The sequence below is a fragment of the Tamandua tetradactyla genome, chromosome 3 (genome assembly GCF_023851605.1).
Source record: "Tamandua tetradactyla isolate mTamTet1 chromosome 3, mTamTet1.pri, whole genome shotgun sequence".
NCBI classification, from domain to species: Eukaryota; Metazoa; Chordata; class Mammalia; order Pilosa; family Myrmecophagidae; genus Tamandua; species Tamandua tetradactyla.
The window spans coordinates 168392528-168409902 of NC_135329.1; the positions used below are offsets into that span (position 1 = coordinate 168392528).

At 35.8% G+C, this 17375-nt stretch overlaps 1 long non-coding RNA gene across 1 annotated transcript; it reads left to right on the forward strand.

The window, feature by feature from the left end:
* The first annotated feature begins 5701 nt into the window (after positions 1-5701).
* Positions 5702-15363, forward strand: LOC143676477 (uncharacterized). Its single transcript, XR_013172113.1, has 3 exons — positions 5702-5855; positions 8073-8172; positions 15256-15363. It is a non-coding gene; the product is annotated as an uncharacterized LOC143676477 (long non-coding RNA).
* The last annotated feature ends 2012 nt before the right edge of the window (positions 15364-17375 follow it).

Genomic DNA, 17375 nt, shown 5'->3' on the forward strand with positions numbered 1-17375 from the left:
GTAATGATATCATAAATGGAATCAGAGTAACTATGCTAATATTGGACAAAACAGACTTTAAATGTAAAGACATCATAAGAGACAAAGACCTATCCAGATGGTTCAATGGTAGGATACTCGCCTTCGGTGCCGGTGACCCGGGTTCAATTCTCAGACTATGCACCCAAAAAATAAAAACAAAATAAATAAAAAGACCTAGCCAACTTTAAGTGGTTGGATCTTAAAAGAATTTGAATGTTGATTCCCTCTTATGCAGTCACCCCAGTCTGCTTTGCGATATTTTGTTTTTCTTTATATGCTGAGTCTAGAAAGAAGTTCTGATCTAGCAAGAACCAAACTTTCCACCTTTTCTTATCATTATCTTCAAGAATATATCCCTGATCATATACATTTCCTTTCTATACTCATCTATTATATGTTTGAGACCTTAATCCCTTATTTCAAGAGAAGAACCTCTCAGGGAAGGAAAATTCTCATTTTCTTCAGCTAATCAGTTCTGATATTCATTACTGAAGCATTTTTCCCCAAAAGTTTTAGTTACTCTTTGATTTTCTGAGTAATATACTCCTCAAAAACAGTGTATTCAAAGCATAGGAATTTTTAATGGCTTTTGCCTTTGGATTTACAATAATTTAATAATTTTATTGTGTTGTTTCTCTATGAAAACTTAAGAAAGAGTGATTCAATTTTGAAATAAAGTAGGCTTTCAATTGCTATAAAAAAATTAACCACCCTCCTGTGGATGAAGCTCTGACATAAAAATTCACATTCATGGCTTCTAAAATTAGTAAATCTAGAGCCAAGTTTTCACTATATGGTTTAAGATGACCTAATTAACAAGGGTAAGTTTAAAATATCAGTAGGAATGGAATTTTACTGATAATCTAGTACATATTGAACTAACATTTCAATGCCATATTGAACTAACATTTCAATGCCAGAATACCCAATATATTTATTTTTCCATAACTTATGTGGAACTCAGCATTTTAAGTTTAAAGATATGACTTAACAGAGCTGGCTTAGTAAGAACCCGGCAAAAACAGTGAGCGTTGTTACTGACCTTTCATTTCATACAGTGTTTCACTGGATCTGGAATTCCCTCTTATCACTTTTTCTCTCTCATCTGCAATTTTAGGAATAGCAGGTCTTCTGTTGCAGCCTACACAGTAAGGAACCTATGACCATGTTTACCATGGTTTCCATGGTAGTTGTTTGTTCCCCAAGGCTCTTGCTTGCTAATTTATCTGTGGCCAGAGATTGCTAAAACTAACATAAAATATAATAATAGCCAATGCAAAAAATCCGCATGAGTCACAAATACTAAAGCTTAAGGCCTAACATCACTGTGCTGGTGACATGTGTTTAAAGACAACCTGCAAATGTGAGACTACCATTTCCTACTTCATTGCTCGTCTCTCCATGACCCTGGCCACATTAGACTTCTTTTAAGAACTACAAAATCATGAGTTCCTGCCCCCATATCTCTTTGTAGTCAACATTCATCCTCCTGACAGAGCTCATGAATTCCTGCTGGAAATTTTCCTTCCTCCCTGGATTAGTTGCCTCTATTTATGCGTATTGTATTTCATCTAGTGTAGTACTTAGTTACTGTTATTGTTTGCTTTTTACCTGTCTCATAATATTAGAAATATACAAAGTTTTGGAAAGTCAACAAAAGGGATCATTTGGGCTATCAGATGAAGTGAAGAAATCCTGACCAACAATTGGGATTAGGCAAATAAAATCTCACTACAGGAGAACACTGTTCTGCTCAGTTCTGCATTCCTGCTGCATAGGAGAGATTTTGAAATATAGTAGGTAGGAATGCGCTAAATATTTTTAATAAATATGTGATACAGAAAAAAATCATATAATCCTTCTCTTTCATTTTATGTTGTCCATAATAATTCTATTGGATCCCTCTAAGAAATTAATTAGCAATAATTTAACTGATTGATTTTACTTTTTTTAACTTTATTAGCCAGAAATCTTAGGATCAAGTTTTATCCTCAAACCTTCAGAATTTTGCTTCAATGTCATGTTGGTAGATTACAAAAAAATGGCCATGAGTCTTTCTCTGACTGTGACCATAACACTCATAAACATTTTTTAGAGTTCCTCATTGATAATTGGAATCTATTTTCCCTCCTCTTAAATCTGAGTGTCCTTGTGATTTTCTTTTTCCAATAGAATGCAGCACAAGTAATGATGGCCAATTCCAAGCTTGGGCTTAAGAGAACTTCTAGGTATTTGCTCATACCGTTGAAACCAGGGCAAGCTGCCAAGTGAAGTATCTTGTTAGCCTACCAGATGATGACAGCTACATGATCCAGTTACTCCTGTCATCCTAGTCAATAGCCTAAAAATGACCAGATATGTGAGGGAAGCTGTCTTAGATTAGCCAGTCAACCCAACCTACCATGTGAATTTAGAAGCATGAATAAATTCGCTAAAATCCACTGTGCATGGTCCAGAACTGCAGATTTACCCAGTGACCTACACTCTTATGAATAATAATAATGCTTCTTGTATTAAGCCACTAAATTTCAAGGTTGTTTGCTAAGTTGTAATTGTTTTTTAGTAAAACCTCTCCAAATGACCTTATTTGTAAAAAGCAACATTTCTTCCTCACACTTACCTCAACATTTCATTTCCACTTCCCATCTTTATATGTTTTTCTTTGGTGATATGTGTCTTTATACTTACATCTATATCAGTGTTTTATTTATTCTTTATAGTTTGATATACCCCAAATTAGGAAGGGGCCCACATATGGATAAAATTTTATTTTCTTTCATTTTCTGTATTCCTCCAACACCTAAAACATGCTTTTACACAGAATGGACATGAAATAAATATGTGTTTAATTAATCCATTGATTGATTTTAGCAATGTTATTTATTCATTTAAGAAATATGAAATATCTGCTTCTTTTACCTAACTAAAATTCTTCTCTCTCCCTTGCCCCTTGTTTAATAAGTTTTATTGTGTTTGTCAGATTTCTTGTTACTCAATATATTAATTCTGTTAAACCAGAATAAATTCAATGAATGCATTAATGCTTTGCATGAGTTACTGAAGAATGCACAAAAACATGTTGTTATAAACAAATTTATAACTATTCCTAGTGAGATTCAGGCATGGAAAAAAATATTAAGTTTTATTTAAAAAATCCCTGACTTGGTGTCAACTTTTTTTATAAAGATGTTAATAAACATTGTGACAGCCTTACAAAGGGTAAGTAGTTGATTATTGGATTTTTCATTAGATTGCTGCCTGTTTCTATAATTTCATGATCTCAAAAAACAAAAAACAAAACAAAACAAAAAAGCAAGAATGGTTTGTAGTTTCTAGCAAGGCAAGAATGGTGACTTCTACCATACGTCCCCGTCAAGTAATTAAGCATGCTGGTTTGGAAAGGACGTTTGTGGATTGTCTGATGGACATAAAATTAGTCATGTAGATGAAGCAATTTTGGAAATCAGTTGGTAGTATCTCCAGATTACTCACTTTGACATTGTGTTATATATACCATTAAGACATGAAAATTGGGAATTATTTTTTAAATTAAATTAGATTTATAACACCTTTAAAAAACACTCAATTTAATGCTAAAGATACTTTAGTAATTGAAAAATCTTAATATATATGAAACAAATTTATAGAGTTGAAAAGATAAAAGATGTTATCAAAATTCCAGTTGCATTATTATTCTTGTACATAGTAGATTATTAAGCTCATATTAAAAGAGCATTTAAAAAAATATACTTAAATATATTTTTTAAAAATTTAAACATATGAAAATTGTGTTTAACAATTTAGAAGAGTTGTAAAAAATAGAAAACAACTCAGAGTTCATGATAGTAAAGCAAAGCATAATTTTTCAAGTCATGGTAATTATGCTGGTTATCACCCCATTACTGATATAATGTGAAGCTAATAAGCCAAGTAATTAGTATGCTCTAGGTCAGAATGTTCACCTCAGGAACTGAAGGGTAAATGAAGACAAAGCAGTGAAATATTAAATATACAAGCAAAAGAGCAGTAATATATTAAACTGAAAATTTGAAAGGTCACTTATTTAAGAAATGGGGTATTTGTGCTTGCTCATGGCAAAAAATAACAAACTGATTTTGTTTTTAAACTTAGTGAAAGTTCAGACATATTCAACTGTGTTGCCAATGGATGTTACTAAATACACAAACAGAATGCAGGTTGCAGATGTGTATAAATTATGTTTTAGTTTAGATGTGTGCTTCTCAATCAGTTACAATAGTTTCTTAATTGTAAGTAAAGAAATACTTTTTGCTGTCTTGAAGAATAAAAACAAATGAAATCCTAAGCTTGTATACAAGAGCTGGTGCCCTCAGAAAGAAAGAAAAAATATTAAGAGTCACTGGATGTTGAGAGGAGTTTAACTATTTTCCTTTAACGGGGGCTTAGGCACAACCTGGGATGAAAAGAGTTAAGTAAAACCTGAGTCCATGGTCAGGAAGATACTAGAGATACTAGATAACCATCATTCTGTAAGTCTCTTTGTCTCTAGTCCCTACTCTGCTCCAGCCAGTACATACAAAAAGAAGGAAGGAGAAAAGTTGTGTTTGAGGAAGTACTCTGTTTTGGGGAGAGGATATCCCCACCTCTCAAGAATAGAGAAGACTTGTTTATCCTTAGGTTGATTCTGCAGAAAGAAGGATGCCTATTAGGGAGTGCTCTTGAGATCAACTTCCTATGGAAGAGAGAAAGGAAGGAAGAACGGGATGAGGAAGAGGTGAGCTGTCAAGCCTATAAACTCTAGAGCTGGAATGGCTCTGCACAGTTTATCTGAGTTGAGTTGAATCACTGTGAAGTTAGTTGGTACAGGCTGCACTTGTAAAGAGGCATGACGTTGGGAAAGGCACCGTTCTTCAGCCAGGAAATCTGCAAGACAGACAACTAGGGGCCATTCTCCAGCAGCATCCTCAGTAGCTGAAGGAGTTAGTTTCTCATTCCTGAAGATGATCTGAACAGCATACAACAGCATCTGTTTCACGAACCTTGTTCAACCTTGGCAAGAGACATTGTAGAGGGCTTTTGTATAAAGGACAGAATTGGCAAAACTGACCCCAGCATTCCCCAAAGTCCAGGAGTGATAGAAATTATGGACCTTAGAGTCCAAGAAATTTGGGAGAGGTTCTATGAGATTGGGGATTTTTATCTTGCGGAAACAGCATCAGCATGGGTATGTGGGACTGTGTAGAATTAGTGTGTGAATTCTAACAGGGGCTGTTTAGCTGAAAGAGATTGCAAGATATCACAGGGGGCAAAAAGAAATGAGCCCTTTTCTTCCCACATCAGGCTCATAGATACGAGTTATAGTCAACCAAGTAGAAGGTTGCAAACTTACCAAATTAAATAAGTAGGTATGTGTTCCACAACCAGAAATGAGAGGAAAAAAAAAGGAGGGGGAGGAAATGTGAAGAAAACACCATACAAAATTTCTAACACTCCAAACCACTAGAAACACAGGCAAATTTGAGTTGTCACAAAAGATACACGCCAGAAGTATTAAGGAGTTAAGGTCCTTGGAGACACAATGACTCTGCAGTGACTGCAGTCGATAAAGGCCTCCATCTTCTGCTCTCTTGGGCAGACAATTCTAGAATGTGGAATAAGGTTCTCATAATGTTCTAATAGAATCAGTACCAGTTTCCCTCAGGGTGGCCAATTTAATATATCCCTCTTGTGTAGCTTTATCTCCTTTCTTGTTTCATTCTCCTCCTCTCTCTCATACCTGTGTTCTACTATCACATTCCTAAGCCTGTGTCTCAGCTCTGTTTTCCAGGGAGCCCAAGCTAAGATGCAAAAACAAAGTATGCTTTTCTTTATCCTTATGTTTAATAGAAATCTCTTTTAACCTTGGTTTGACAGAAACCAAACACTATTTTAATCATTAATATTATAGCAGTAATACATTTGATGGTTTGAAGATACCTTTGTCTTCAATGTTTCTAGCAATTTTATTGAAGAAATTGGATACTTTTTCTCAGGGTTTTTATTTTGGAAATATAATTTTTTCTCCCTGAGTCTGATCAAGGATAGCCACTTGGCCCAATGTTTTTCTCCCAAATCATAGATCTTTGTAAGCTTTGTATTATGGTTTTAGAAATTCGATAGGTTTAGAAATATTTTTTACTTAAACTTTCTAGCAACAGAAGACCATAAAAATAATATATTGCAACCTTGGATTGGACTTGCACTTAAATAATCACAGAAACTATTCTAGCCTCTCTTTATTGAGAATGGTTGTAGGACTATCAAAGTCACTCTGAAATATTCATGTTATAACTTATATATGATATCAGACCTTCCAATAATACACAATTTCCCTTGCACTTTATAGTTTCTGCAAATTTTTTTCCTCTCAGTAAAATGAATACACTTTGGACATTTATATAAATCACTGGCAGAGAAATGTTTGTACCTGTCAAGCTGAACAAATGTTCTACACCCCTTTCATTGCCATGAATCTACCAACTGACTGCTTATTTATTCATTGTGTTTGCATGTTTGATTTATAAAGGAGCAAAACTGTATGATTGGATACTCTGAGTTTTGTACCACTTTTCTTCATAGTAAATAGTTGACAATCACTGGCAGGTTTTTAAAAAAAGTTTCAACTATGATTATATCCTGAGAATCTCAACTTTAAAAGAAATCTGATTTTAAATAGACATATATTAGTCATTTGGAAGAAATCAAGATAAATGATTGAAGTATGCATGTCTCTTATAAACCAAAAGTGGGAAGATGGTTTGGAAAAACAGCTGCCAAACATGACACAAGAAAGGGGGGGGTGGGGAATACATATAGAACCATTATGCTTATTCAAAACATTTATGAAAATTTGAATGTTATGGTGTGATGTTATATAAGTTGAACATAATGTTATGATTCACATGGAGCCCATTAATTATTACAATTCAAACATAGTTTTTTTAACAAAAAATTTCCTTTATCAGAGGCAGTAGTTACATTTGATTAGTAGTTGTCCTATAATATAATACTTCCTTTTTCAAGTATATACCTTAATAACAAGTGCAGAAACTTGGATGTCTGGTTCTTCCTCTCCCTATTACCTCAGTACTGATTGAATATATTTTCCTTTCCCTTGACTTCAATTTTATATCACAGCCATCACATACTAATGCTATTAGAAAATCTAAACTGATAGTTCTCTTGATGGAATCTATTGGGAGAAGAAGACAGAAGGCTTGGTACCTAAGATGATCAATAATACTTATCCAAAAGATGCTTAATTCATTGCTCTTTATTTCCATTTCTCAATCTAGCACTACAAGGAAAAAGCTCAGGAATGGCTGCATACCCTTAATCTCCAACTGAACTCTTTAGGCCAAGGATGAGAGAAAAGGTTTCTTTGGCAAGCGATAGTTTAAGATGGAGTAGCTGTTACCTACATATCAGGCATCAGCTTCAGGTGCCATATCTATTAGGAGAAGAAACAAAGCCAAAGGAGACCCCAGTCCAAAAGCCAAGCAGTCAGCTTCATGTCTATTTGATTTAAGAAAAACTGAGCCCAAAATGAAACCATGTCCTGAAAGAAAAGGCATCTGCAATGTGAAGCGCAACCAGACAATTAGGTCAAGTGTAGAAATGAAGCACTTCTGGAACTGACCACTGGACTGCTCTACATATGTTTATTCAGTCAATAGGGAGAGGTTTATGGCAAATTGTTAATGTAAGGTCGGCAAACCTGCGAATAACAAATGATCGGGAAAACAATGTCTAATGCTGTCCAACCTCAGAACTATATTTGCTTCTTACCCTCACTGCTGCTCGTGTTCCTTTCAACATTTGTATTGAATGTTCTAAGAAGGCATTCATGCACTGAATGTTTCATGTCACAGAATGCATCATGCAGGCATATATTATTTTACTTATTAAATTACTGGGATAAATCTATGAAATAAAAATATTACCCCACTTATAAGAAAAGAGAAGTTGAGATTTGAAGATATTATGAATCTTATGTTAGTTGGTAAATGTTAATGTGGATCTTTTTATTACAGCCCCTAGGGAAATGCAAGGACAACTGAGCAGACAAAATGAAAACACACCGCAGAGGAAATTTTAGCCTCAGATATCTACAAGTCCAGCGACTAGAAAGGGGTGAGCAACGGGTAAAATATAAGACACAGTGTCAGAGAATTAACAGGGATGGGTGGGAAGAAAAGAAAATGCATGTAGGGCCATATCCAACAAAGAATTCATATCCAAAACATATAAAGAATATCTACAAACCAATAAGAAAAAGTCAGGCAGACCAAGAGAGAAATGGGCAAAATATTTGAACAGGCACTTCACTGGAAAAGAAATGGGGAATAGCACATGATAAAATATTCTACTACATTAGACATCAGGGAAATGTAATTAAAACCACCACTTACATAAATGTAAGTGTTATACAACTACACATCCAGAGAAAAATTAAAACTTAAAAGGCAGACAATACTAGGTGAAGCAGAGGAAACAGCACTCTCAGACACTCTTGTAGGTGTGTAAATTGACACAAACTGCAGCATCTACTAAAACTAAGTATATGCATACCTTATAAACTACTGTTTCCATTTTTAGATTTATATCCATCAGAAAAGCATATGTATGTTTCCCGAAAGACATGAGTTAGAATGTTTAGACCAGAACTAGTCTTACTATCCAAAATTTGAGAACTACTCAAATGCCCAGTAACAGTAAAATGGACAAACAGATTGTGTTAAAGTCACACAATGGACTACTATGTAGCATTTAGAATGAGTAAACAAACAATATAGATTAATCTTACCAAAAATATTAAGCAAAGGAACCAAACACACAAAAAATTAACACTCTGCAATTTTATTTGTATAATGTTCAAAATCAAGCAAAAATAATCTCTGTTGTTAGAAAATCCCCAAAAAGAGAATGAGGGGAGATTCAGAGAAGCCCATTATATTCTGTTTCTCATTGTGGATGCTCATTAAATGAGTGAGGTCAATTTGAGTAAAGTGCCCAAGCTTCACACTGATGATCTATGTTCTTTATTTGTATTACATGTCAATGAAAATTCATTTTTTAAACAAATCATATACATGCATTCAGTTCCCTCCACCAAGGTATCAGTGACCTATCCAGCACCTGTACCTTACCCTACCCATGGTAAATATGAGGGACAAGGAGCATGATGGATTGCTGGCCTAAGAAAAGAAAGAGTACAAGACTTGTTTTCTCAATCCATAACTGCAAGCTCTACATTTAAAGTTACTGAAATGGACACAGTAAATTCTCTGGCTTGTGGGAGAGAGTATCTACTCCAAAGAAATTGAGCAAATCAGAAATTAACTTGACTCTGGCCAAGATATGAGGGAAAGCTATCTTCCCCTTAACTTTATAAATGTTAATAACGTACTTATTGTACCTTATACAAAAGAACATTTTCATGTAGCATCATGGTGCCAGCTAAAGCTGTGGCAACATTTTGAGATGAATAATTCAAAGTTTAAAGAAAAATACATTGCATATTTTCAGTGTAGACATTATGAGCTCTTTAAAAGCCAAAAATAATTACAGCTTTTCAAACCAGAAATGAAGAAAGCATTCTAAAATTTTAATTTCTAATAACATAAATCTCAATAGGCATAACTCACACAAAAACAGGATGGTTTGGAATCCTCAATAATGTTTTTTAGAAGAGTAAAGTGTTCTTGAGACCAAAAAGTGAGAAAACCACAGTGGATTATTCCCAGCCTTGATGGGTCCATTCCTTACTGTGACCTCTTGGGGAGCCACTGTTTGTAAATTCCCAGTCTCTAGTTATGTCGCTGCTGAGCCTCAGGACTATAATTGCTACCCAGGTTTGTGATTCTTCTAACACAGGAAGCTGATTTTCAGTTACTTGATGGTATGACCAAAGTTAACTTGTTTGCTTATGGGGCTTTTGTCCATTTTATTAGTTACTTTTTTTTTCTTTATTTATTTCTATTTATTTTTCTCATTTTTAATTTTTTCTCTGTTCTAATTTTACCTTTCTTTTCTGTTTTTTTATCTTTTATTTATTACTTTTCTTACTCATTTTTCTTTATTTTTCTTCATTTCTTTTTCCCATTTTCCCTTATTGTTAATATTTTCTTTTTTCTCACTAAAATTTAATCTGCTAGTTTTGGGGTTTTTTGCTCATTTGTATTTTGTCAGACATGGTATTTTGAATACATTTTAAAGATCAGTTCATCAAATGAGCATTGGAAATGATTTGTTTTTGAGGTATTTGGATCAAACTTCCTACTAGATTTGCTCAATTATAAACCTACCTCAGGACACCTTGACTCTAAGCCCAGTAGTAAGTGCAACATGCTTCAGGGACTCTCAGCCTTTTCTGTTGAACAGGAGATCTATATTGGCAACTTCAAGTTCAAGATCACCAGCAAGTAACTTAGCCAAGGTGAATTTGCCTGGGCATGTCCTGAGAAAGGGGTAGTCGTGAAGAGTCAACGTAACTCCAGTCCCCAGAAATTACCCCACAAAATAAGAATAATGAAGATTTTGAATTATTTCAATATAGTTAAATTATTTGAAGTGATTAAGACTGAGAAAGCACTCTGCTTTTCCAGGGAGTAACCTAGCAAGGGGAATGTATTTGATTACTTGGTGGCTCATGATAATACCAAAAAAAAGAAGCCCAAGCTAAATTACACTAGATATCGTCTGCTGTGCAGTACCGTGCAGTACTGTCACCAGAGTATAGTGTTCATAGAGTCTTAAAGGAGAAAATATGCTCTTGGATATTAACACAAACATCAAGGTTGCAGACTTTGGTTTCAGCAACAATTAACCTTTGGCAAGAAGTTGGATAGCTTCTGTGGGAGTCCCTTATGCTTCTATCAGAACTCTTCCATTATCAAAAGTATGATTTGTTGGAAGTGAAGTGGTCCAGGAGTCACTGGTGGGCTACAAGTACAATGAGATGACGGCCACTTATCTGCTCCTGGGTAACAAGCACCAGAAGCCCCAACCTAGAGGCAAAATAGCCAATGGCAACACTCCTTCCCATCCCACAAGGTACAGCATAGCATCTCCAAGAACCAGAGTTGCAATGAGTCTGCTATTTCCACATCTCAGAGTAGTGACAGAGAAATTAAGGGCCTAAAGAGCACCATTAGTCAGGGTACAAGGCCAGCAGCACAGCCAACAGGCCTGCCAACTCCCTTTGCAGCATGGAGAGAAAGAAGACCACCCTTGGCTCCTCTGCAAACCAAAAGCAGCCTCTCCATCAGTGCAAAGCAAAGCAGGAATTCTCCACTTTTGGAGAAGGCGAGGCTTGGCCAGGCCTCTATCCAGAACTCACCAAACTCACTGCAAATTCTAAATTATCATTGTTTTCTCTTCCAAGCAAACCATTATGGGTAGCCTGTCCCTGACCTCAGGCTACTGAATTTGAGACCTGGGCAGCTGTGGGCTGAGCTAGTGTCAACCCTCAGCAGATATTGCTGGCGGCTGCTCTGGAGTTGCAGAGATAAGGAAGAGGAGCTCTGATCTCCTCCATCTTGAAATTTCACCCCCCCCCCCTCCCTGGAGCTGAACATTTCCTTGTACAAGTTGCTGTGCGAGGCACATTTGTGTTCCAACTCAAGAATCTGTGCCTGTGACACCGCTCCCCTCCCTGCCATCTTCTCAAATACAAGAAGGAGCTGACTTAAGTTTGGGCGGTGGGGAAGAGACTGGCTCCTTCCATCCTCATTCTGGGAAAGCCTTAGTCTGAAAGCTTTCCTGCTCACCCCTCCTCATGCCATTCCTCTTCTCATCTGCTTACCTTTGATAGGCATTAATCTGGATACTGGCTAGTTCTGGTAATAACTTCCTCCCCTGACCTCCCCAACCCCCCAACCCCAGACAGGGAAAATTGGCTCCCAGACTCCTAACCTTGAAGCTGGTGTGGGAGGAGTGGGTGATTAAAGGTGCTTGACTGGTGGTGACCACTGTATTCCTTACTTTTGTTCTTGAGCAATTGAGGGAAGGACCCTTACACAGAGACTGCCTCCTCTCTTACCTGGGATGTTTATTTTTTATTTTATTTCACTTTTTAAAAATTTATGATCACTCAGCCTCTATCCATTACCCTCTCCCACCTCTGCTCCTCTCCCAGGCTCAACTACAAGTTGAGCCCTTGGATCTCAGAATGAGGCCTCATCAAAATTAGCCATCCTGCCACCTAGCCCAACCTGGGCTTTGGCTCTGACCACCGGCTCCTCCCATCCCTCCTCTACCTCCTACCCTGTAGAACAGCCCAGACACTCCAATACAAAAAAAAATGTACATATTCCATGGGGCACTGGAAGGCATGGCCTGGTTCTGGAAAGGAGTTAGGGTTAGGGCACACAGTGAAGTGATCCTTCCCTTCCCTCACTTAGTTTCTACTAAATGTCGACTATAAAATAAAGAAAATGTTTGGAGGGGAGGGTGGCATGTAGGACCCTTAAGCCTCTGTAAAGACTTTTAATCTAAGAGAAATAGGGAGGCACTGGAAGATTTTTACGGATAACTGACAATAGTCTGAGTTATGTTTCAGTGGGATTGTTGTGAATTCTGAGAAAGTGTTTAGGGTGTGAAGAGCAGAATGAGGCAGACACTAGGAAGTATTTCCATAATCTAGGTGAGTGGTGATGGTAGAATGGGCCAGTGTTTTGGAAGCAGAGGGGGAAGAGTAGTGTGTGCCTGTGAACAATGGTTTGCACCTGCCGAATGAACAATCAGTTGGCCCGATTGGTGATGGACCTCCAACAGAGCTGAATCTGATTAGTGGAATGTTACTCACTGGACTATGCCCTAGCAGCTACAGTGTCTAGGAAAAGGAACATATGACATTTTTAACTCATATTGGATTTGTTATTCTCTGCATCCAGCCATGGTTAATAAGTTTGGGGAGATCTGAAACATTCAAGGAATTTCAGATGCTAAGCAAATCAAAAATTGCGTTTCCAAAAGAAAAGCATATCGTATGGGGGCCAGTGAATGTCATATTACTATGAAATTATCAAATTGATTTTCTTCTGTGGCTCTAATCCATACTAACAGAAGGAAATTCCAAAAGAGAAATGACAAATATGTTCCATTATTTCAACAAATAATTTAGTTTCACTACAGAACTACCTTAAAGGACAGAATTCATTTGGATATTTAAATATCATTATCAACAGCCCAATAATTTTTTTATAAAATAAAATGTATATATGTCATACCCTCCTTTTTGCTCCAGCTATAACAGGAGTTAAATAAATCCATGAAATTCACAAGTATTGAGACAGATTATATTTTGAGTTTCAGTTATTTTGAGCTGAGTTTCTTTCACTTGCATTCAGAAAGTATTGAGTAAACAAACAATTATTTGAAAAAAATGACACAATATTTATTGATTCTATTTGCTTGAACTACAGGCATCCATGGATTTATGTGAGAATGTTTTTAAGTGATATCAGAAGAATGAGGTATTAGAAACTGAAATGACTGTAGATTTATTTCTATAGCCCTCCTTAGGTGAGAACTATGATACATTTTAGATTGTTTTAGAATTTTCCTTAGCTTTTAAATTTTAGATTTCCCTAATGCAAGTAGGTGGACACAAACGAGCTATATGAAAGGAAGAGGTACTGGTGTATTGTGAAAGATTACTTTTAAGGTCTGGGTAGGGTAGTTTCTATTAATTCCTGGAAAGGGACTTGCTTTGACATAAATTTAGTGTCAATGTGTGAAAGAGGTAATAGACTTTACAACGTAGGTTCTTTATAAAATAAAAAGCACTGATGCCTTCTTATTTTCAACACACACACCACTTAGATACTTTGCTTTAAGGGTTCTACAACACTACATTAAAACTTAGTGCATAAAAATGTGTTTTAGAATTTTATGGGATACTTCCCACTAATCATTGAAAAATGAACATGGACATTTATATCCAGTCCCTCCCATAACTCCACTAAAATTATTGCCAAGAGTTTAATTTACAAAGTCAAACCACAAGGATAAATAGAAGTGGCATGGAGACAATAGCAATAAAATTTGTAAGCAAGAATGAGAGCAGGTAGCACATTTTTAGCCAACATAACACACACTTTAGCTAGCAGTGGCAGAAGCATGAGCATGCTGATTCATGCTGCAGATCCCTCAAAAGCTCTGAACTGTAGGCATCCGGTACCCTGTGGTGGAACAGGTGGTCTATAAAATAAGAGGTTTAACTGGAAGTCTAAATACAGAATAGTCATAAGCCCATATCCCTTCCCCACTGGCTGAAGCGTGAATGTTTACTCTTTGGAGATGTTGATTCAGTGAAGCTCTGGACTTAACAGTTCCTCTTACCTCTTCAGGCAGTAATGCTGTTCTGAAAACAGGGAACAAATGAATTCTACACACCCAATAGTGAGTCCCTCTGCCCCCTTTCTCCACTAAACTCCCAGTATACTGGTGATTAATTTAGGGTACAGCTTTCAGGTTTTCTTTACTTTCTTTTATTTATGTGTTTTGAATTCTTTATAATTAGCATATTATTCATGAAACTAAGCAAACTCAAGAAGTAAATTATTTCCAATATAGAAGTTTATATCCAGCCAAACTAATAATCATGAGGATAGATTGAAGCATTTATCTGACCATATAAGGGCTCCAATTTACCTCCCAGACACCCTATATCATTCACTTTCTATAAGATGCACTACACCAAAATGAGGGAATAATGCAGGACAGAAGACATGGGACACCCAAACATAGGGGATTTGGTACAGGAGAGAAACAAATGGAATTATCAGAATGAAGAAAAAGGGAGTTTTCAGGTCCTAGAAAATAGGCACCCTGGATTAGAATGAGAGAAAGCAGGGTTCCAGGGTTGATGGGCTTCTCCAGCAGAGCCCAATTATACGTTAGGCACTGTATGTTGGGCTCATGATACTTTTTTAAATTTTGTTTTGTTTTGGCATGGGCAGGCTTCAGGAATCAAACCCAGGTCTCTGGCATGGCAGGTGACAATGCTGCCACTGAGTCTCTGTCACCTGCCTACACGTGGTACTTTCATAGACACACAAAAATGTTTTCATTTAGCTTCCATTTAAGCTCCAAGGAAAACATGATTATAATGACCATGAACATGTAGTAATATTGAATCTGTGTTAGTTACATGCATCTTTATGCCAATGCAGCTATATATACATATACATATGTATTTTTTTTTCATAGAGGAAGAGGACCCCAAAGATAAAAGTGCCGAGGACACAGAATTGGTATAGTATGACAACGACCTCCAGGAAAAAAAAAAATAAAAGGAATTGAATAATTTCATTTGAACATATCTAAATGTTATTTAGACTTCTGCCAGAATTTTTGACAGAATAGTGATAAGTACATAGAAAATTAAGCAAACAAAAATCAATATAATACGTACTCAAAGGAAAATGTAAGAAGGAGGTTGTCATCCTAATATACCTCAAGCTCAGCTTTTGAATAATTCTTACATTGTCAAAATAAACACTGAGAATTGATACAATAAAAATATGTTGTTATTTGATTAGGAAGATGGGAAAAGGGCAAATGTGTGAGGCTGTAAGACAACCTACTCTTCATCTTCTATATTAAGAAGCCTACAGATAAGAGCTAACCTGAAAAAATAAGAAATTGTGTTATGAGCATGTTAGAGAAAGGTGAATGTAAATAATACAAGAGACAGTTAAAAGAGATTAAATTTCTTACATTTGGGGACTGAGAATTAATGGAGAAGACAGTTGGAACAGGAGGCCAGTTTGCATTGTATGACTGACTTTTTGAATGAGAATATATGTTACTTTAAGAAATATAAAATTAAATTAAAAGAAATATAGGCATTGTTGAAAAGAATTTTAACTTAATTGAAGAATTTTCTATTTTTTTCTAAGTTTTATGCATAAATGTTTAAATCTTTTTTTGAAATACCTTCAAACCTACAGGACAGCTGCACAAATAATACAAATCCCATACAGAGAACGCCAACATACCCCTATCTGAAAACCAGATCCACCAATTTTAACATTTTGCCACATTTATCATAACATTCTATATCTATCTTTATATCTATCTATCTATCTATCTTCTATCTATCTATCTATCTATCTATCTATCTATCTATCTATCTATCTATCTTCTATCTATCTATCTATCTATCTATCTATCTATCTATCTATCTATCTTCTATCTATCTATCTATCTATCTATCTATCTATCTATCTATCTATCTATCTATCCAATCTCCCTGTTTATCACCAGTTTATCTACTGGTGAACTCCCTCTGCTTTTGTTTACCTGGGAATGTCTTAATCTTTCCCTCATTTTTCTTTGCATGGGCACGCACCGGGAATCAGGCTAGAACTCTGCCACTGAGCCACCATCTCCCACCCCAAAATGCTTCCTCTTTTAAAGGATTCTTGAAACTAATCAAGACCCACCTGGAATGGGTGGAGTCATATCTCCATCCAATCAAAAGTTAATACCCACAATTGCATGTGTCAATCTCCATGGAGACAACCTAATCAAGTTTCCAACCTACAGTACTGAGTACAGATTGAAAGAAATGGTTGCTCCCTCAAAAGTAGATCAGGATTAAAACATGGCTTTTCTTGGGCACATAATCCTTTCAAACCAGCACAACATTCTTAGCCAAAACAAATTCAAAGGACATAGTAAGTATGTTCTCAGACAAAAATTAAAAATTTAGAGATGTATAAAATTGAGTATTTAAAGAAGTTCATGTCACTTCCTAGAAGTAAAGAAAAAAATCATTGACTATAGTATATTAAAGAAAATAAAAATCCAGGAAAAGCAAAAAAAAATTATAGCAGCAATGCAATTACTTTTTCTATGCTAACTATGGTCTCTGAAATCTTGTGAAATTCTCATTTTAGTTCTAGTAGCTATTCTGTAGATTCCTTATGGTTTTCTACATTTATAATCATGCCATCTGAAAAAAAAAGAGAGAGGATTTTATATCTTCTTTTCTAAACATTATGCATTTTCTTTCTTTTTTCTTCCCTTATTGTACGGCTGAATTATGCAGTGCAATGCTGAAAGGAAGTGGTAAGAGTAAACCTCCTTTTTTTTCCTGATTTTAAGGTAGAAAGAACTAGGTTTTTGCCCTTGAGTATTATGCTAGCTGTAATTTTAAAGTAGATGTCTGAAGCATAGTTGAAGAAATCCTCTTCTAGTCCTTGTTTTCTGAGAATTTTTTTTTTCATGAATGGGTAATGAATTGTGTCAAATTTTGTTTTCCCCTATCTACCGAAGTGATTGTTTGTTCTCCCTGAGTATCTTACAATGGCATAATAGAATTA